Raw genomic sequence first — 24,038 nt, forward strand, 5'->3', positions numbered from 1 at the left:
CAATCAGAACTGCTTCTGCTGCCACAGATGCTCCGAGTCACAGACCTGCTTTTGGTCCCCTTCCAAGCCAAGGGTAACTGTTCTGGCCAATCTCTCCTGTCCAGTGGCAGCCTTGCTGAACACAAAACTGCAACTGATTGCAGTGACATTACATAGCGAGAAATTTAGGGCCTGTCTACACTAGCACGCTACAGCGCTGCAACGTTCTTCCTCAGGGGTGTGAAAAAACACCCCCCTGAGTGCAGCAAGTTTCAGCACTGTAAAGCGCCAGTGTGGACAGTGCCCCAGCGCTGGGTTTTGTTGGTTGTGGGTTTTTGTTTCTTTTTAATAGCACTGTGGGAGCTCTCTCCCAGTGCTCTGCTGTGACTACACAAGCCATGTTTAAGGGCTGCTGCGGCTTAACGGCAGCGCTTAACATGCACAAAACAAATTAATAATATAACATGCTCCACAACACCTGAGGCCAATTGTCCTTTAATTTACAGTGTTTTTAACTAATTACACCTAGCTTCCCCTGGTGTAAGTAAGAGGGAAAACGAGGCCCACCCGATGAGTTTTCTCCTAGGTCGGGGTGGCCAACCCGTGGCTCCGGAGACGCATGTAGCTCTTCACAGGTTAATATGTGGCTCCTTACATAGGCACTGACTCCGGGGCTGGAGCTATAGATGCTAACTTTCCAACGTGCGGGGGAGTGCTCAGTGCTCAATCACCTGCCATGCCCTCACTCTTTCCCCCGTCCCCACCAGAGCCTTCTGTGCACTGTGTAACAGCTGATCGCGGGAGGCATGGGGCGGGAGCAGGAGGCTCTGATTGGTGGGGCTGCCGGCGGGCAGGAGGCACTGCAGGTTGGAGTTTGAGGGGCTGCTGACATGTTAATGGTGGCTCTCTAACAAAGTACATTGGTAAATTCTGGCTCCTTCTCAGGCTCAGGTTGGCTGTCCCTGTCCTAGGTATTCACATTGCTTTATTTCTTGTGGGGAGGAAAGTAGGAGAAACTTAAAAGCTTCTAAGTACTAACATACACTAAATGCATCCCGGAAATCAAAATAGTTTTAAAATGAAATCCTTGTTTTTATTGGGCTCCAAAGTACTAAGAATTCAGTGAAACAGATGTTGTAGAACTAAAACAGAATACTTTGTATCACATGGTATAAATAAAAGAAAGAAACAAACACAAAACCTTAAAGGTGCCGGGCCTCTGTGTTTGAAATTCTTTTAGGCTTTGGCTCTTAATAGATATTCTTTACTATGTGCCTTGTTTCTTTCTTCCAATCCTCCTCTTCTCTCCCAACCTGTTTATCCATTGAAGTCAATAGGAGTTAAGGATGTATTAAATGCTTCGCTGAATTGGGAACCTCTGCATAACTTAGCTTCCCTGGCTCATTCTTTTCTTCAAGCATCATTCTTCAGATTTCCCACTACAATCTGACCTATTCTTTGTCAGTTCCATCAGTCAAAATTGCTCCCAGGGCAGTTGGAGAGCACCATTAAAAATCAATCATTGATGCCATTTTGACTCATGGGCTGTGATTTCCTTCTTCACAGCTAAAATTCTTGTAGAAGTTGATCAAAGAGCAACAAGGCAAGAAACTAATAGAGAAAGAAATGTGTTCTACCTGGCTGAATATTAATCATACCTGAACTTTCTTTTTATACTCATTTGTAACAAAAACAAATTTTGAAACGTTGGAATTTCCTGTGGAATGTAACTTCCATTTCCCAACCAGTTCTAAGTGTTCATATTTGAATGAGCAGCTTAAAAAAAAATGTCCATAATTAATTAAGAAAAGGAGTACTTGTGGCACCTTAGAGACTAACCAATTTATTTGAGCATGAGCTTTCACGAAAGCTCATGCTCAAATAAATTGGTTAGTCTCTAAGGTGCCACAAGTACTCCTTTTCTTTTTGCAAAGAGAGACTAACACGGCTGTTACTCTGAAACCTGTCATAATTAATTATTATCTTTGCCTTGTTGTTCACTTAGTGATGTCTCCAAATTTACTAATTAACTCAAACTCATATAGAGCAGAAATATATAATTTATATTTCTTCCTTTTTTTGGCTGTTAAAGTGCATCTCAACAGTAATTCTTGTACTTTGTGTGAAAACATGCCACATTCAAACTATTACAGATCTCTTGTTGGAACAGAGATTCAAGGCAAAGTCTCTTTACTGTCCTTTTCATACCTGCACATATATGTTGGCTAATTTTGAGTTCCATGCAGTTAACTGAAAATCTTCAGTTTGCAATCCATGCAGTCCCATACAGATAACTCCTTAAACTCGAAAAGAAAAGGAGGACTTGTGGCACCTTAGAGACTAACCAATTTATTTGAGTATAAGCTTTCGTGAGCTACAGCTCACTTCATCGGATGCATACTGTGGAAAATGCAGAAGACATTATATACACAGAGACCATGAAACAATACCTCCTCCCACCCCACTCTCCTGCTGGTAATAGCTTATCTAAAGTGATCACTCTCCTTACAATGTGTATGAAAATCAAGGTGGGCCATTTCCAGCACAAATCCAGGTTTTCTCACCCTCTGCCCGCCCCCCCCCCACACAAACTCACTCTCCTGCTGGTAATAGATCATCCAAAGTGACCACTCTCTTTACAATGTGTATGAAAATCAAGGTGGGCCATTTCCAGCACAAATCCAGGTTTTCTCACCCCTCACCCCCATACGCACACAAACTCACTCTCCTGCTGGTAATAGCTCATCCAAACTGATCACTCTCCTTACAATGTGTATGATAATCAAGGTGGACCATTTCCAGCATAAATCCAAGTTTAACCAGAATGCCTGGGGAGGGGGGTAGGAAAAAACAAGGGGAAATAGGCTACCTTGCATAATGACTTAGCCACTCCCAGTCTCTATTTAAGCCTAAATTAATAGTATCCAATTTGCAAATGAATTCCAATTCAGCAGTTTCTCGCTGGAGTCTGGATTTGAAGTTTTTTTGTTTTAAGATAGTGACCTTCATGTCTGTAATTGTGTGACCAGAGAGATTGAAGGCCTAACAACCACATACCACACAAAAGAACCACTAACTCAGGAACCTATCCTTGCAACAAAGCCAACTGTGCCCACATATCTATTCAGGGGACACCATCACATGGCCTAATAACATCAGCCACACTATCAGAGGCTCGTTCACCTGCTCATCCACCAATGTGATATATGCCATCATGTGCCAGCAATGCCCCTCTGCCATGTACATTGGTCAAACTGGACAGTCTCTATGTAAAAGAATGAATGGACACAAATCAGATGTCAAGAATTATAACATTCATAAACCAGTCAGAGAACACTTCAATCTCTCTGGTCACGCAATCACAGACATGAAGGTCGCTATCTTAAAACAAAAAAACTTCAAATCCAGACTCCAGCGAGAAACTGCTGAATTGGAATTCATTTGCAAATTGGATACTATTAATTTAGGCTTAAATAGAGACTGGGAGTGGCTAAGTCATTATGCAACTTAGCCTATTTCCCCTTGTTTTTTCCTACCCTCCCCCCCCTCCAGACATTCTGGTTAAACTTGGATTTATGCTGGAAATGGCCCACCTTGATTATCATGCACATTGAAGGGAGAGTGGTCACTTTGGATAAGCTATTACCAGCAGGAGAGTGAGTTTGTGATTCTGTGTTTTGGTGGGGTGGGGGTGGGAGAACCTGGATTTGTGCTGGAAATGGCCCACCTTGATTTTCATACACATTGTAAGGAGAGTGGTCACTTTGGATGATCTATTACCAGCAGGAGAGTGAGTTTGTGGGGGGGAGGGGGGGGCGGAGGGTGAGAAAACCTGGATTTGTGCTGGAAATGGCCCACCTTGATTATCATACACATTGTAAAGAGAGTGGTCACTTTGGATGGGCTATTACCAGCAGGAGAGTGGGGTGGGAGGAGGTATTGTTTCATGGTCTCTGTGTATATAATGTCTTCTGCAGTTTCCACAGTATGCATCCGATGAAGTGAGCTGTAGCTCACGAAAGCTTATGCTCAAATAAATTGGTTAGTCTCTAAGGTGCCACAAGTACTCCTTTTCTTTTTGCGAATACAGACTAACATGGCTGTTATTCTGAAACCTATCCTTAAACTCAGAGGTCCTGTCCCTGCTATATGATATTGGATAATCCATCACCTAGTTTGGTGGCATTCACAGTCAGAGATGGTCAGAAAATGGAGGTTTCTTCCACAGAAAATTTGAAAATGAAAACAATTAGTTTTTGGTCAAAATTTTCAGTGGAAAAGTTTGATTTTTTTTGTTTCTGTTTTTAAACCCCCAAAACCATTTTTTTTTAAATTTGGTGGCTTTTTTTAGCAACAGAAACATGATTTTTTTAGCAACAGAAACATTATTATTATTATTATTTTTTTGGTCTTCTGACCAATTTAAAAATTCAACAAAAGTAGAGGCTTTCTGTAAAAAAAATTAATTTAGTCAAAAACCTAATTTCAGTTGGGGGCCTGGGGGGCGGGGGAAATGCTGGCCAGACTACCTAAACTGACACCTGTTGGTCAGACTAGCTAAGCTTCTGCGGACCGTATATCAGAGTCACAATGCCTTCTTACAACCTGTCTAATGTAACGTTGTAACGCTTAGCTCCTGATATGGAATGCCGCTATGCAAACTTTCTGGTTGCATCTGGCAAATCTCTGTTAAACACATGATTGTTTGAAACAATGGTATTGATGGAATGGTAATGGACTCTAATACCAGTTATGAGGTAGGTTTTCCAAAGTACCTAGTCCCGTAGAATGTCACTGGGACTTGTACTTTGAAATCCCTTAGGAGCTTTTGAAATTCTCCCTCTGTAGTTAGGCAGTGGGGCTTAGTGGATAACATACTAGGGTGGGGGATCTGGGTTCTATTCTGGGCTTGGCCACAGACCTGCTGTGTGATCTTGGGCAAGTCACTTCACTATTCTGTGTCTCAGTTTCCCCATCTGTAAAATGGAGATGATTATCTTCTTTGAGATCTACTGGTGAAAAGGGCTATATGAGTATATAAATTATGATTACTACATATATAGCTTCAGCATTTGCTTTAATAAGAGATGTTTTAAATTTTCTTTTTTTTTAATTCCTTAAAGTATAATCATAAGAGTTCCTAAGGACTTACGAAAACATAACCTTAAAGATTACATATTTATTATGACTGATGGGCACAAATTTAACAAGAATAATAAAAAATTTCAACTGTGTCAGTCAAAAGGGTATGTAAGTGCTAAAGCTATGCTGCACAGAAGGTGAACTCACCCTTTCTTTTACTCAGCAATGTCCATTAGAGCAATTTGTTTCAAATTGCCTCGTACACATATTAAATCCTTGCATTTCTTCCATCATGAAATTGGCACCTTTTTGTTTTAGTGATAGTATCACCATATATTGCTTTAAGTGTAATCCAGGGTGCTAATTTAAAGGTTGCAATAAAATATCTTTTATTTGTATCACTTTTAAAAAAAATACCTCATATGAAGTAAGCTGTTATAGGAAAAGTTTTTGAACACCTCATTCTGATTAAGGTTATGATTTAATTACAAAACAAGTTCTCAGTGTTGACCTTTGCTTCACACAGACCCACAATATCAATTGCCAGACAAAGTTTAAGGATAGTAAGATGTGTGCTTGGGCATCATACAGGTGAAATTCACAAATCTGCTCTTAAGGGCAATTAGTCTGCTGTGCATGTGTGCTGAGGCGCGGTGCCTTCTGCAGATTTATAGTGGAGTTTTCAAAAGCACCTAAGGGCCAGGAATTTTAAACCGGATTTAGATTGTTGCTTGTCTCTGTGTTGCAAGGCCCAAGGGTGGGATTTTTTTAAAGGTATTTTGGTGCCTAAAGACACAGACAGACATCTAGTCGTCTTCTTCAACACTTAGCTGAACAGTCAGCCGTAGTGATCATTCGCCATTTGGTCCGTTCCTGCGCGGCTGCAAGGGCTTGACGGCCCACGAGAGTCCAACATTCAAACAGACTTGATGAACCCATTTCCTGGAGTGCCTCGTGAAACCCGTTGAGACTCTGTATAGATGAACAATGTCATCAGCGTAGTCAAGGTTTGAGAGTGAGAGATCAACAATCTTAATGCCTATGGACTTGACGGAATGCATTATGAAATCTATTGCCTGACAAAAAAGTGGAGGGGCCAAGATGAGGCCCTGCCTGACACCAGATACAGATTTTAAGTGTGCTGACCTCTGATTCCCCAGACTTACATGGTCAGTGGTTCCATTATGCAGCTCTCTAATCAAGCCCAGCACAGTGGTAGGGACACCTATGCTCTTTAAGGCCTTCCATAGCATAACATGGTCAACTGAATCAAATGCAGCCTTAAGATCAATGTATGCTACATGCAGGGCTTCCTGAACTCATGGTGTATCTCTGAAAACAAGCGAAGGCCAAAATGATGTCTGAGGTGGACTGGTTCCTTATAAAACCCAACTGTTGGAGGCGATGCTTCCAATATAGCAGAGGCTTCAAGCACGCCACCAGAACATGCACAAACACCTTCCCTGGAAGGTGATCAGCCTGTAGCTCTTACATTCACTGCACGGTCCCTGGCCCTTATAAATGAAATCACAATACCAGCCTTCCAGGTGGTTGGCAAGGTTCCAGTTCTCCACACCAGATGAAAGATAGCCAGAAGTGATTCTACTATAGGGTCAAACAGCACATTTTAACAGTTCTGGGGGGATGCCATCAGTGCTGGCTGTGTGTCCATTGCTCAGTTTACAGATGTCAAGCTTCACTTCATCCAATGTTGGTGCATCGGTACAAGTGTGTGTGTTCGGAATTGCAGTGGTTGCCAGATCATTCAGCTCTGAGCAAGCAGCAGCTGGAGAGTAATTCAACATACTGATATTGTTCCACCCACCATGAGAAAATGTCATCATCCAATTTACATGGCTGGCCTTGGCTGTTATTCAGGATGTCGTTCGTAGCGACTACCTTTTGACCACTGAGATTGCGGATTGTGTGAAATTCTGGCTTTAATTCGTCCCTGGCTAAGCCAAATTCAACATTGTCCACCACTTGGTTATAATATGCCCTGTGATCACGGAGTGCCAGGGTGTTAAATTTTCACTTCAGCTGCTTGTGGGTACTCTTATCGCTATGCTGGCAGATGTGGCCTTCAATGTAATTATCTGGAGGGCCTCCCCAATAGTTAGGGTCAGCATGCTGGATGCACATAGTCAATTGTCTGCTCAACAGACTGGTGGAGGATAGAAGCAGATAGACACCAGGCAACCTCCATGTCATTCAGCAGTTTGGCTAGAGCCGAGAATCTATTGCTGACATTGATACAAAACCTGTTGGCTAAACCTGGCTCGCGAAGTGCGTCAATATCAAACTTCTTCATCACAGAGGGCTTACTTCCTCGTTGGAGTATCAACACCATATGGACAACCACTAGGTGGTGATCTGTGTTTGGCCAGACATTCTACACCACAATATACTCTACAGAAGGTGAAGAGAAGTCTTTAAACCGTGATTTGAGGATTTCAATAACTCAGACATAGGTGAGAGGTTTATTGCAAGAGTGGGTGGGTGAGATTCTGTGGCCTGCACTGTGCAGGAGGTCAGACTAGATGATCATAATGGTCCCTTCTGACCTTAATATCTATGAGTCTATGAGATGCCTGTCACATGTGATGATATGGTCCATCTCCTTCTGAGTGATGCCATTGTGAGAGATCAGTGACATCTGATATATGTCGCTTGAACCATGACCCAAGAATGGAAAACTTCTGGGAGGCGCAGAATGTGAGCAAGCAGCAAGAGTGATCATTGGGTATACCTGAACCATAATGACCAATGACCTCTTCAAACCCAGTTCACAGAGAGCCAGTAACTGCATTTAGGTCACCCAGGATCATGAAATTATCATGTGGAGGGACCATGCATACTAGAGATTCCATTTGATCTTAAAAATGATCTTTAACTGAATCAACAGATTCCTCTGTCAGCGCATAGACTAGTATGACAGCGAGGTAACCGTGCCAATGTTTAAGATGTGCAATAAGTAACTGAGAAGACATGGGTATCCAGGTTATCAAGAAGGACTTGACCTTGCTTCACAGTAGCAGAGCTACCCCATGTCAGTGGTTGAGACTGCCAGAATACAGAAGTGAGGAATCTTCCACCTCGTGATGTTCATGATGTATCAGCGTTGCTTCTGTTAGGCCTGCGATTGATATGCCAAGACAGTCCATTTCACATGAGACAGCAACCTGATGACCACTCTTGTGATGGGTTTCAATATTCCGGGTTGCAATTTTGATGGACAAGTTGAGATCCCAGACACAATTGGATGTTTTATAATGGTATACTGCAGACATGCCTGCCAACATCAGAGGACGTGCATCCTCAGGGCATCTTTAGCATGAGTCCATCATATTTGCGCCGAGGGAAGACAGCACTGGCAAGGCATCTACATATGAGAATAAGGCAGGGGCTTTAACCCTGGTGCAGAGTGCTAAGTTATTCATGGTCAAAAGCAAGAGTGATGATTATTCCAAAAAAATACCTCATCTCACTGGGATGAGATGGAGATACAGCAACGTGACCCTTTTTCTGGTCTACCGGTACTGGCTTCTTGTTTGTGACCCAAGCCATTGAGTCTTTCTCAGTGACTTCCTTCTTCACACTGCATCTTCGCCACCTGTCTTAGCCATCATTTTCAGGATTCTTGTTGGATCTGCAGAATTCTCAAGGCGATATTCCGGATAAGCTTTCATCACTGATGGCATAGCTCCAATGAGAGATCCCCTACTTCAGATGTTATATCTCTTCACCATGATGAGGTACAGGTCGGACTCAGGGGGAGACATCTAGTGGGAGTTTTCAAAAGTGCCTAGGCACTACCCACTTATTTGCACTTCTAAAAAAATACCTTTAAAAAAATCTGGCCCTAAGTGATTTAGGAGTTGTCTCACTGAAAGTGAATAATGTTCACTACTGAGTTACTGACCCTACTAACAGTTATGGTGGTTTCCATCCAGGACTTCCATTAAATCACTTCATTTAGAATGTTCAGCAGATTGGTTCAGTTCAAAGCATTTACAACCACAATGTGGGAAACCGTGATGTTAATAATAATGCCTAGCTCTTATAATAACTCTTTTTTTCAGTGGATCTCAGCTCTTTACAAAGCAGATATGTATCATTGTACCTATTTTACAGATGGTGAAACTGAGGTACAGAGAGGTGAATAGATTTGCCCCAGGTCACCCAGGAGGCTAGAGGCAGAGCCAGGAATAGAACTAAAATCTTCTGAGTCCCATTCCAGTGCTCTATTCTCTAGGCCACATGGCCTGATAACACAATTTCATGTCAATATCCTAAGCATTTTTATGATGGATTGGTCACGATAAATTGGTGAATATTTCTCATTCTCCACTATCTTACATATCCTGTGGTCATTTACACTCATGTAAAGACTGTGTAAGTGAGTGTAAACCACACAGTCATTTCATGCAGATGTCAAGGGTTACTGCTGAGGAGATGTGCTGCAACATTCTGTGCTACATGGAGTTTCCTGAGGACTGATGGCTTCATTCTCATGTATATTGCATTGCTGAAGTCCAGGCAAGAGGTGACAAAGGTATGTGTAACTGAAGCCAGGTCACTGTCTTTCAGGATGGGATGGAACCTCCTAGCCAACTAGAGACAATAGAGAGCATTATTCATGTATGATGCTATGTGAGAGCTTAGCATCGGGAAGAAATTCAAGATCTCTCTCAAATTATGGACTGAATTGAACAATTGTGGGTGTATGCCTTCAGCCAAAGGGACAGCAGTGTGGCTGCAAATTCTTTAAAGGTGCTTTCCTTTTCAACATACACACTCTCTTGTTCAGATTTAGTTTCAATCAGCTTATCCATGAGCTGATCTCATGTCTGTACTGGGCCATTTGGTGGTGGTATGTGGGGAAGATAAATAGGACAGGTGCAGGACCCCTGACTTAATTGGTTATTCCTGATTTATATTTTTAAGCAAGAAGAATCCAGCCCAATATTGAAGCTTTCAGTGATACAATATCTCCAAAGTCTTTACCTTCTCAGGGACAATATGGCAAACATTATTCTGAGAAATAAGAAATAGTATTGCTGTGGTTTTCACAGCCTGTGAAACTGTTCAGACTAAACTTGGACAAACCACAGAAGATTATGGTCTTCAACATGCATAGTTCTGGACTATAGCTGGTGTGGAACAGGGGTTTTGTATCTGGATATAGATGATGGACTCCTTCCCTAGGCACTACTGCCTTTTTCAATAGGGTCCATAAGTACTGTAGGATCAAAGACAATGTACACCTCACATCTGGAAAAGGAAAGCCTCCAGCACTCGGAGAGCAATATTTTCTGAAAATAGTCTCCCCACTTGTCACATATCCCAAGTATCCTGCATGTATAATCCACTGTAAAATTAATAATCCATTGAAATCACAGTCTGCTTCACCAAGTCTTTAGAAGCAAAGCTATCTGCCTACCACGTAATCATAGTCAGGAGTGAATTATCCTTTGCAGCTGATACTGCCTACATTTCAAGCAGATTTTGAAGGTGAAAACAATGAGGCAAAATAATATAAAATTAAATTAATTTTTTTTAGGGACCAACCTCAACCTTTCTCCCAAACTTTAGTCCAGAGTTGAATATGGTATGCAGCTACTGAAAAATTCCCAATTTGGATGACTGGAACATACGTGGAAGAATACTTTGTGTCTTCTACACAGATACTGCACATTATCACTTTGAGGAGCTCAGATCTGCTTGATAGATCTGATAGGTGTCACAGTAACTTAGTACCAGTGTATTCCTACTGTAGTCATAATTATGTTGATAGCCCAATGACCTATATTTCTTTTAGTGGCATGCATTCTTTTAAGATTTACAACTATTGCATAAGATTAGAGTCTTTGGAAATATAAAATGGAAATCTGTGGCTAACAAATGTATAAAAAATAAATCCAGCAAGTGTTCTGTGAGAAACATCTTGTAACATAGCTGAACAGAGAGGACTAAACTGGCAAATTGTTTTCTCTGACTTCTTTATTTCCTTTGGCTAGTATAAGGCTACCTACAGATTCACATTCAAGCTCCTTGAATCATCATGACACTCTACTGAACTAAAGTGGAAATGACTTTGAAAGAAACCAGTTCAAAACGCACTGGGAAACTTTTGCTGGGCATTGGCCACAGTAGCACATGAGAAACTCCTGTGGTTGTGCATAATTGGTTTTGTTCAGTGTGCTACTCATCTCACATATGCTCTGACATAAATCTCTCATTCAAATTCGTGTTTTATCCAGTTGGTAGTTTTTCCAGGTTCCATATTACTTTATGACCTGTGGCTTAGGCTTGTTTTCATTGCTTGGTGGTAGCTGAGATTTTGCCTGCTATGTATTTGTTTTTTCTTCAAAGGCATTCTCTTTGATTCACCCGCCTATTCAGAAACATGTTCTCCATGTGGTATTTTATTTCTGAATCTTATTTCTTGAACATAAAATGTTTTTATCCCACAGTTCCTTTATTATTCTTTTTGCATATTATACTAATACCCACAAAATACAGATGGAAGTCATCTTGTGACAATTGCTTACTTTAGTCCTTCTGTTGTTCTTGGGAATATATTTCTAATAATCTTCTATAATCATTTGGCTCTGGGTTACCTATGGGTTCCACATTAGTTCTTGTGCCAGTTGTGTTTTTGTTCAGCACCACCTCTCTCCGTTCTAGTTTTGAAACACCAGACTTTTGATGTTTTCATAGCCATAGGTGCCTGAGTACTATATATAATTATCTACGTTCTGTTGCCAGCCTACGTGATGATAGGAGTATCAAAAACACGTATTATACTTTATATGAAAATAATTGTACATGTAATTGGATTTTCAGGTGTATTAACTTTTTTCAGGTGTATTGAAAATAACAAAACAAGCAATGTCAATGTGAATTCAGACCAAGAGAAGATATTTGCTAGACCAGCATAAAACCAGAAACAGGTTTATTTGCCTCATGAGTATTGCACAGAATGGATGAGCATCAATTTAGGATGGTTTGACAGTGTTTGTGTTTGTTGATTTTGATGGCATAGTGTCAGACCATCTCTGTGTTTTCCTTTGTGTTTGTTTGAAGCCCCCAATCCAGCGAAGCACTGAATCGTGCTTAGCTATTAGAGTTTAAATACTTTGCTGGGTTGAGGCCTGAGGTGCAAAGGTGGAAAATGTGGTTGATGTACCTGAGGATGCCTGCTTCAAGAAACCATAGGTCTCGCTCTAATTTTAAAACAAAACACACAACATGCAAACTTGCCAAGAAAATCTTGATGGGCACATAAAAAGGGTAAACAAACAGAAATGGTTCGAATAGGAAAAGAAATAAAGAGAACTTAATCCAAAATAAAACGCAAGCTATTATTTTGTGTGGTTAAACACCCTCAGTTGATACCTCTATTTATTAATGTTCATATCTCTGTGGACTTTCTGGCTTCAGTTGGGATCAGAAGTACAAATACTAAAATGTCATAAAAAAGGCTATTTTCTAACTATTTCTAGTCTGATGAAATTCAGCAAGTACTTGTGAGATTTCCAATCTAGTTTTCAGAAAGAGCTCTGCTGATATAAACTATTCTTTTCATTTATAAAACATTTTTCACCCATAGAACTCTAAACATTTTACAATGGCACATTATTAACTCTGTTTCACATAGAGGGAAAGTGAAGAACTGAGTCATTAATTGACTTGCCCAAGGTCACACAACAAGTCAGAATCAGGAATTGAACTTATGACCAGAAGCGGCTTTAATGCATTTGTGGAGGTAGGCAAAACAAAATGTGTCCTCCTTTCCCCAACCCCCTGCCCCAAACCAAACAAACAAAGGATTCCTAAAAAAAACCATTATCAGCTTCATTTACACTGCTCCCACCAGTATGCATTGAGATGGCCTGAGTACTTTGGAACGGGTTAGGAGGATGATTCATTGGCATACATTAGTAACTCATTTTACATAAAACATGTGGATAGCAAGGATGTGTAGCTCCTCCTCCTCCAGCCAACCACTGTAGAAGTAGAAGCCTGCAGCATGTTCATTTTAAGACTAGTGATCGGTTTACATCATTTTACATTTTCAAGGCTATCTTTGAGAGGAAAAGATGTAGAGGTTTCCCTTAAAAAAAATCTTTTACAGTCTGATTTCCCCTGAGTGGGGCCTGTGGGGCTTCTGGCAGTGGTGTAGGTAAGACTGCAAATTTGGGTGGGCCCCGACTTTCAGGTTGGCGGGCAATGACAGGATGGGCAGGAAGGATCAGGGGGCTGCCTCCTCCCACTCCTCCAGCCAGCCTTTACTGGGGGCAAGTGGGGCTCTGCATCTGGCCTTGTGTGTGTGTGTGATGGAAGCTCTGGCTAGGGGTCCTCCAAACCCTCAGCCCTGGGAGGAGACACCGCTCTCCAGCGTGCACTTCTGGCACCTGTCCCACCATCCCACAGTGGCTCTCTATCTCTCTTTTGATCTCCTCTCTGCCCGCCTGGCAACCACCCTGCTGCATGCTCTCCAGAATTGTGTGCTGCTGCCCTGGTCTCATGGGAGCGGGGCTAGCACTGGGGCTGGAGGGGAGCCAGGCCAGGCACCTAGGCACATGGCTGGGCAGGGCAGGGGCAGCACTACATCCCCTGCTCAGATTTGGGTGGGCTTGTCAGCAGTCACCTCAGAAAGTAGCCACAGGGTTTTCAATTGTATTAACTTGGGGAAAATAACAAATAAAACAAGCAATGTCAGGGAGAATTCAGAACAAGGAGAAGATACCTATCAGACCACAATATAAAACCAGGTTTGTGTGTATTGTGAGCATTTCCTTAGAGCGAATGACCATCAATATTAGGATGGTTTGAGGGTGCCGGTTTGTTGAGTCTGGTGGTATGGTGTAAGATTCCTCCATTTTCCATTGTGGCTTATACGCACAATTCTGAAAAAAAACAATTCCTTCTCTGCTTGCCTCTTGCGGGAGAGGGCAAACAGCTTACTTCAGCCCTGTAGCACATCAGTAAATTGCTACTCACTCCACACTGGCTCATCAACTCCATCAAGCAAAAGCCAGGGATGAAGCCAAGCCTCCACCCACTCCCTGGACACCTGCTCCAGAGAAGGACTAAGAAGAGTACTTCCACTTACTACTATAGACTTAGATCCTGTTTCCAGGTAGCCCATGTTAAGGCATAAAGGGAGTTCTAATTTCCTCTTACTCCCTAGTGCAGGTACATAGCCAAACCACAACCTAGCCCTGTATTTGTAATGGAAAATAAAAGTAAAATGAAAAAAAAAAAGTATAAAGTAGACTGTGGCAACTCTAACTTGCAGCTTTGTCCACTGCCCATATGTACACAGGTCACAAGGATGACCAAAGCTTGGTTATGGTGGTGAAGCATATTGAGATACCACAAACTTTTATCAATCCCAGAGATCTGATCATACCTGAACCACAGGGCTTGGTGGGACAGGGTCAGGAAAATAAAATCTATATCCAATTTTTTCAGCTTCCTCTAATGCATGTAGTGATTTATAGACAATATTTGAAATGTACTTCTAGGGTCTTGTGTTCACTGGGAAAGTGAATCCTGTTTAAAGAGAAGTTTTAACAAGTCTGCTGACAAGCTGATGGGTGCTGAGTGTAGACAAGGAAGAGTGTTGCTTAGCTAGCCATAGGCAGCACAATACTGGACCAAGATTTGTCTTTGACTTACTGACAGGATTCTGAACACACCTTATCTTTTTCTACACGTCACCTGTGGTCATTATTCTGTTACCTAACTCAAGTGTTAAAAATTGAGAATAAAAAAAAATATATTTCTTTTTCAAAGGAAGGCCATTTTTGTACTAGCTCTTCTTTCAAAAAGGTTTGCCAATTTATTATGAAAGAGAGAAAACATATCACATTCTCACTCTTCTCCAAAATGCAAAAGAAGAAAAAAATGCAGTGATATCTCAAGAATGTATATATATATAAGTTTACCTGAGAAACTTATTAATTTCAGTGTATAGGTTTCCAGGATGCCCCCTGGTCAATGCAGTGCAGCTCCATATTGGCTCAGCAGTCCAACTATGTTTATCACAATGCAGAATCTGGCCTAAATTGCTTATACAGTAGAACAAGCAATTTTCTGCCCCAATTTCATATTTCTAAAAATAGGGGGATTTTTTCCCACATTGATTTTTGTTATATTGAAGGATATGAATACTTGACTAAAAGCACAGCTAACAACACAGCTGCTTGTAACATAAATCAAAGGAATGAAACATTTCCATCATATTTTGAAAGCCAGTCAAGTTCTCGTATAAACAGTTCTAATTCACAGATGCACTATACTTGGTATTTTATACAGCTCATATTTTGACGGCTATTATCAATGTTTAAAACCTTCTAAACTTTAGTTAGACAATGGAAAAATGATATTATTCTCAGACTTTAACAACATGAGCACTGAATCTGTAATGGTAGTTATTCTAATTAATAGTATTCAGCCTTTTTTAGAACAATACATTTATGCACACATGCACCCTCAGTGTGTATATCAATACCGAACAGAAAAAAACACACTAAAAAATGTTACTGCTGTAAGCAGACAGTATTTTCTCAGTTTTGACAGTCTGATGTAGTTAACAAGCCAATATGTCAAAGCTAACACTTTTTCTATTATACGTGTTAGTGTTCCCCTAGGAAAAAGCTGCAAGATTTATAAAGCAAATATCAATATAGAAATTCGTATGGTGTGTAGAACTATTGTTCTAGACAGGCCAACTAACCCTAATTAAAACTGCCAATATAATATTATGTAGATTATGTACAAACGTGCCGTAGGCATGTGTGGAAAAAGAATGGTGTCGAAATGAATTTGACAATGGTTCTTGGATTTTATATGGGGTGGAAGCTAAGGGTAGCACAAGTGCTATTTGAATTTGGGGAAAGGGGCTTATATGATGAAGGGGTTTAGTGTGGGAGAAAGACGAGGTGAGATGAATATGTAATGTGGAAAGGATAAGGGTGGACCTGACTGGTTGTCTTGGTTTCCTACTGTTTAGATTATTGGTATGTGCACTTGTTTAAACAACAACAGTAGTATTTAGTAGGGGATACTGTACTGAGCAAAAGAAGCTGAATTGTGTTGAAAATTTATAAGTTTCAGTGTGTGAAACATGGGGAGTATATCCAACTAGATTAATCAGAAATTCTTGGACCTGAATCCAGGCTTGGCTGCAAATTTCAATGCAATCAATACACCTGCCCCCAATATAATGCCTGTATTGTCCCATGTAAAACAGTACTGATAGTACTATGCAAACACTACATAAAAAGTGTATATGGATGTAAACATATATAGTGTATGTTATAATTGTTTGTATTAAAACAAAGGGACAGGTAATCAGCTTGTGTAAACCAATTTAGCTCCACTGAAATCAATGAAGTGATGCCAATCTCTGCCAGCTGAGGGTCCAGCCTTAAGGCCAAATTCATCCTTGTAGCAATTCCATTGAAGTCAGAAGAGCTACACTATTGCTGAATTTGATCCATGTGATATATGAAACACAACCTAGATGGCTGATATGTGTATTCCAGAAAAATATGAACATACAATCACATGCATAATATTTTAGATATAATGTAAGTGTGCATACATATTGTGTACACAAATTTAATGCTAAAAGGTAGAACTGGGTGGTTTTTTATATGTTCTGTCATGCCAGCATTTACCATCACCCAAAAGACCCCAAAAACCAAATAATAATAATAGTTATCTTTTGAAAAAGAATGGCAAAACTGTCACTTATCTGGTTAATCACACAAAATTGCCAAAAACAAATAAACATTAAGTTGGTGTATAGCAATAATATTTGGTGAAATGTGTTCCTTTCTGAAGTTAGATTTGAATGTATTTTCTGCATGAATTGTGGCAAAAGTTGAGCCATTAAGAAATTAAATGGCAAGCATCAATTTCCATATCATTGCAAGATTGCTTTGGCCTTATATTGGGACAGTGAGGCAGATAACTGTTCCTGACCATAGTGAGTATTATAAAGGAAATAAGTTAACAAATTTTCCTTTTGTCTGTAGGTCTGTCTTGACATTAATCATTGAATGTGTGTGTGAGGGGTCATTTCTTGGAAAACAAGATTAGGGAGGTAACTAGATCAGCAGGCTGAAAATGAAATGTTTATGCTAAGTAAATGGGACAGTAATCTTAGCTAGCTCAGACATTCTGTCTCTTAGCTAGTAGGGGAAACATCTGGGGAGCCATTATCTAAGAACAACGGATGGGGTAAATAGGGAACATAAAGATGAGGGAAAGAGTAAGTCCTACATTGACAGTGCATTGATGGAGCATGCCATACAAGGATCTGTTCCTACAAAGTTACCATGCAAATTCCAAAACATGTGATGCAATGTATAGTAAATGCATTGTAATGTATAAGTGTATATAAAGGAAGAGGTTTGCTGTACAATTTTGCATGTGTGAGGTGCCCTGTATCCACCCCCTACATTTGAGCCCTATCAACTCAAATATAGTTTGACTGTGTGCCAATAAAGGAACCTGAGCAATGGGTCTGGAATCAAACTTAGTTCTTGGTTAACTGAGTGGAAGAGTCCTGGGGAACCCCAACAACGTCATGAATCAGTCAAAAATTATAGGTACTATAAATATGAAATTAAACTCTATTATGAAATATTGGTTAGTATAGGCCTTTTGTTCTCAGGCAAAATATTAACATTGAAGTACTCTCCACATTGTTCATTCTCTGCTTCATTGTCTCAATATTATATCAGAGCTACCCAGACATTGGTTTAAATATTTACTGTGAAAAAAGCTTGCCTCTGCTTAATTTCACTGTTTGAAACATGTAACAAAAGCAAATTCTAAGTATGTCAATGAAAGATGAAAATAAAATGTAATTAGAGGAATATGAATGACCAGCAGTTAGCTTTCAAATTTATGATGAACAGAGCCAAGTTTTCTGATCTTTTCCAATGGAGAAAGCCAACTCTGTAATAACTCTTTTTTGGATATGGGCTACCTCCATGAGATAAAGTTATAAACATTTGGTAACCATGACCCATGCCATTTGAGTAGGATCAGAAAATTAAAATTAATCTGTCCCTTACCAATACCCCTGTGTGTCCTGCTTTTATTACATGGTGCAAGAAGTAAACTAAATCTTTGACAAATGAAAACTTTTGAATCTCTCATTTCAGAAGAGAACTTGGCAGAGAATTGGAGGAGGGGGTTGTAGCAATTCCCAGCTTTCCTGGAATCACGTGGTATTGCAAAGAAATCAGATTGTGTGAGATTTCCACTCTGTGATATGTGTCAGACACAAAGGCAATGGTGATCTACAATGCCTTCCAGGGGGAACATATGAGGGATTTAAAACTACTAGACAATGCCATTTTAGAACCGCTAGGAGTACTGTGAGTCAGGCAAAGTGTCATTTGGTAGAGGCCTATTCTTTATTGGAAACCAGCTGCCTGATCAGACCATAGGCCACTGTGGGTATATCTACACTGCAGCTGGGAGGTGTGGTTCCCCGTGCAGGTAGAAAGACCTGTGTTAGCTGAATTCACGCTATGTGTATAATAGCCATGTGTATATTCCAGAATTGGTGGTGGCTCAGGTTAGTCACCCAGGCTCAGAGCCAAGAGGTCAGTCAGGCATGGGCTTAGGCAGCTAGCCAAAGACACTGCCAGTGTCTCAGTGTCCACATTACTATTTTTAGCAGACTAGCTTGATTTGAGCTAGTGTAAATCTGTCTATCAACACTGGGCATCACACCTCCCAACTTCAATGTAGACATACCCTTAGCTACAGACCTGTGTAATAAAGCTAAGCATGTTAACCTGACAGATGGATGAACTAGAAACAAAATTAACTGTGATAGAATTAATAGCCAGGTCTAACAAAGTTAATGAAAATAAGGAACTTGACTTTGCAATGAACAGTAGATATTTACAGGGCAAGTAAAAACTGTGCTTCCCAAATTAAAGCATTAGCAAGTAGCGAGAGAACAGAAGAGACTTCAATTAAAAAAGACGTACCAATGCCTAAATATGGAATGCCATAGTAAACACATGGCAGAGTCAAGATTTTATTGCAGTAAATGTGGAGGCAATCACACCATGGCACCAAGGGGTTCAACTTTTTCTGCTCAGTTGGTGCAATGTCATGTATGAAATGAGAGCAAGTATTTTGCTAAAGCAGAAATTCCAGACAAATTTAAAAAAAAATGTATTAATGAACATACAGCTTGGGGGAAAATGGATGATGATGATGATGATACAGGAACAGAATTCACAAAGCAAGGCTATGCTGCAGATTGGTCTGTGTCACTGGAAATAGTTTAACAAAAGGATAATTTTAAAATACATGCTAGCACTGGTGCATAAGGACAGCAAGTTCATACAAAAGGTTAGTCATTTCCTGATATTAAGAGGAAAATATTAAGATTGTCCCTTGCCCTATGTGTCCACAAGTGGGAAAAAGGGGTGCCTGTCAGGTTCCCATATAGGAGGAGAAAACATCTTTAATAGGGTTGCTACTCAATCTCCTACCTATATGGGCAGGGGTAGGGAATGGACAGAGCCTTGGCACTTTCCCCCCGAATGCACCAGCTAGTGCCACCGAGTCAGCATGGAAGGGGAACATCTTCTGCTACTGACATAGATTACTACTGGAGTAAGGGACGGTCTGATCCTTCCAAGGTCTTGGGACAAGTGGAAATTTAGCACATTGTTAAGCACAAAATGGGCCTATGTGGCAAAACCATAGTGGCATGTTTGTATATAGCCAGGGATGGCTCAAAATGTCAAATAGTGGATTGGGAAGTGCTAGTTCTGCTTGAGGTGAAGAACCGTCTGCAATTACTGAAGATCAAATAGTCTACAGAATAATATGCAAAAGGTATTAATGATTTCCATGAGGTGTCCAATGGACTAGGATGGTTTACAGTGTCCTTTAGTGGACATTAAGTATATAATCATCATGTTGCTATAGAAACCAGGGTGACACATAAAATACACCATTAAGAATTAGAGATAAAGCAAAAGCTGAACTTCATCCAGTGTAAAGTTAGAAGTTCTGGAATGAATTCAGGCTCCAGTTGAGTGGGTGAAGCATGTGATCACTATAAGAACATAGGAATGGCCTTATTGGGTCAGACCAATAAATATCTAGCCCAGTATCCCATCTTCCAACACTGGCCAATGCCAGATGCTTCAGAGGGAATGAACAGAACAGGCAATCATCGCTTGATCCATCCCCTATTGTTCACTCCCAGCATTTGGCAGTCAGAGGCTAGGGACACTGAGAGCATGGGGTTGCATCCCTGACCATCTTCCTTAATACTCATTGATGAACCTATCCTCCATGAACTTATCTAATTCTTTTTTTAATCTGTTACAGTTTTGGTCTTCATAACATCTGGCAACAGGTTCCACAGGTTGACTGTGCATTGTGTGAAGAAGTACCTCTTTTTGCTTCTTTTTAAACTGTTGCCTATTACTTTCATTGAGTGACCTCTGGTTCTTGTGTTATGTGAAGGAGTAAATAACACTTCCTTATTCACTTTCTCTACACCGTTCATGAATTTAGCAACCTTTATCATACCCCCTCTTAGTAGTCACTTTTCCAAGCTGAAATGTCTCAGTCTTTTTTTAATATATCTTCAGACAAAAATCTGTACCTTTTCCAATTCTAATATGTCTGTTTTGAGATTTAGTGACCAGAACTGCACACAGTATTCAAGTACTATGGATTTATATCATGGCATTATGATATTTACTGTCTTCGTATCTATCCATTTCCTAATGGTTCCTAACATTCAGTTAGCTTTTTTGACTGATGCTGCACACGAAGTGGATGTTTTCAGAGAAGTATCCACAGTGACTCCAAGATCTTTCTTGAGTGGTAACAGCTAATTTAGATCATATCATTTGGTATTTAAACTTGGGATTATGTTTTTCAATGTGCATTACTTTGCATTTATCAACACTGAATTTCATCTGCATTTTGTTGCCCAGTCACCCAGTTTTGTGAGATCCCTTTGTAATTCTTCGCAGTCTGCTTTGAACTTAACTATATTAAGTAAAGTTTGCAAAATTTGTCACCGCACTATTTACCCCTTTTTCCAGCTAATTTATGAATAGGTTTATTAGCACCGTTCCCAGTACAGATTCCTGGCAGACACCACTATTTCCCTTTTTCCATTCTGAAAACCATCCATTTATTCCTACCCTTTGTTTCCTGTCTTCTAACCTGTTACTGGTCCATGAGAAGATCTTCCCTCTTATCCCGTGACTGCTTACTTTGTTTAAGAACCTTGGATAAGCGACCTTGTCAAAGGCTTTCTGAAAGTCCAAGTACACTGTATCCATTGGGTCACCCTTGTCCACATTTGTTTGACCTCACCTCAAAGAATTCTGATAGATTGGTGAGGCATAATTAGCCTTTGTAAAGGCTATGTTGACTCATCGACATCAAATCATATTCACCTATATATCTTATAATTCTGTTCTTTACTATAGTGTAAACCATTTTGCCTGATACTGCAGTTAGGCTTACTGGCCTAATTGCCAGGATTGCCTCTGTAGCTTTTTTAAAAATTGGTGTTACACTAGGTATCCTCCCGTCATCTGGTACGTATAATGATTTGAATGGTTAGTAGTTCTGCAATTTCATATTTTAGTTCCTTCAGGACATCTGAGTCTGGTGATATATTACTGTTTCATTTTGTCAGTTTGTTCCCAAACCTCCTCTATTGGCATCTCAATCTGGGACAGCTCACATGTATGAACCGCCCTCAAATCCTCTGCAATGAAGAATAATGCAAATAATTCATTTAGCTTCTCTGCAATGGCCTTATCTTCCTGAAATGCTCCTTCACTACCTTGATCATTCAGTGGCCCCACTGATTGTTTGGCAAGCTTCCTGCTTCTGATGTACTTAAAAAATGCTGTTTCATTTTTGACTCTTTGGCCAGTTGCTCTTCAAATTCTTATTTTGGTCTGCCTAATTATACTTTTTAAACAATACCAGAACCAAAAAAGTGTATTCATTCAAAATTATTTCAGTAAGGCCATCTTGCTCAAGCACTACTCAAATGCAAGAGTATTTTTAATTTGGGATGCAAGCCAAGGGTTTTGGCAAGTATGACTCACACAGGGCTCTTCTCTTCCCTTTCATCTCCCTGTTGGTAGGTATATTTAAATTACTTCCCTTTGGTGGTTGCATTGGTACAAGGGCTAGCAAAGAATCATGTCCCAGATCTTCATTCAGAATGCTACTGGAGGACATTGAGAATGCTACTGACAGTGGTCTTATACTGACAGAAGTAACACATGCCCATATGGTCAATGAAAAATACCAGGAGCAATTAACAGAGGCTTTAGGTGGCAGATCCACATTACTGTCTAAAGAGGCCATTTCTGAAGAAACAGTTCGGAGAATAAGAAGTGTCCAGAAAGCCACAGAGGTTCAGAGATAACTACTGAGAGATATCCAATAGGAGGCAAAGTAATCGCATGAACTGTCAATGCAATCAGGAGGACATCTGCTCTGATCTCCATTATAGCAGTCTCCATGTAACAAGAGTATTAACTGATTGGAATCCAGCCCCACGTCAGGTGAACACCTCTGGGAAGCAGAGAGACACCTTTTACCTGCATTCCTGTTTGTCACACCTTTATTACAATACTCATTCTTACTGTACATTAGATTGTATTATTTCTGGGGAATCAGCCTTGACTTCTGTTTCAGAACATATTTTTTCTTTAGTGCTATAAAATCCCTGTGCATTTCTACCGTGCTACATTAATAATAATGATGGAGTACATTCTGAAGTCAGTGGGAGTTTTGGCTGAGTAATGAATTCAGGATTTAGAATAACAACAATAATAATGATTAATATGTCATAAAATGGTCATTAAAAAAAACATAAGTATTTTGAAGCTGTTAGTTATTTAATAATGGGGGAAACAAATAATAATTCCATATAATCAAAGTGTTGTTCCAAATATCTTAGAGGCCTGATAGTCCATTTGTTATCTAGCTAGCTGTGTTACATGAATGTAAAAAACAAAACAAAAATCCACCCCAAAACAGCTAAATTGCAAGCTATAGGTGCTGAAGTCATATGTCTTTAAATAGCTGAATGCTTCATTCACCAGCAATATAATTTTAATCTATGTTTCATATCAATAATTATAGAAAAGACACAATCTCAGTGTTGGTAACTGCAGTCAGGTCTTTAGATTGTTTCCTAAGGATAACTTTTGTATTACGCAAATGTCTAAGGCTGATCCTTGGGTACATTCTGCTGCATTTTTAGTTTTGAAGGGTGGTTTGCTTTTTTTAGGGTTACCCAAGAATATCATACATTTCCAACAGAGAGAGCAGAAATGGGAAATTGCCACGATCAGTATTTTGATGGGGACGATATTTGTATTTTGTTTCCCATTCTGAAACCATTCTAAATACCTCTAGTATTTGAAATTGAAATTGCACTCGTATATACCATAGCATTAGTAACTCTCCTTAAGGAGCATGACACATGCATCTTCAGGAACAGTGACCAGTACGGGAAGCTGCAGGTGGGGACTTTCTTTCCAGACCACAAGATCACAGTGAGGAATGTAGCAATGCTCGTATTAATCCTGGAAAACCCGGTTTACCCGTTACAGACCTGGTTCATGAAACCTTACACAGGACATCTGGACAGCAGCAGGGAGCATTTTAACAAAACAGGCTGAGCAGGTGCCACATGGTAGTCGAATGTGCCTTTGGCCATGTGAAAGCTGGAGGTGTCTCAATGGCATAAGGATAATATTCCCGTGGTCATAGCCGTGTGCTGCACTTTGCATAATCTGTGGGAATCTAAGGGTGAAATGTTCGCTCGGGCGTGGAGCACTGAGGCGGAGCGCTTGGCTGCACTGTTTTGAACAGCCAGATGCTAGGGCTGTCAGAGGAGCCCAGAGGGCTGCTATTAA

The sequence above is a fragment of the Lepidochelys kempii genome, chromosome 8 (assembly GCF_965140265.1).
Source record: "Lepidochelys kempii isolate rLepKem1 chromosome 8, rLepKem1.hap2, whole genome shotgun sequence".
NCBI classification, from domain to species: Eukaryota; Metazoa; Chordata; order Testudines; family Cheloniidae; genus Lepidochelys; species Lepidochelys kempii.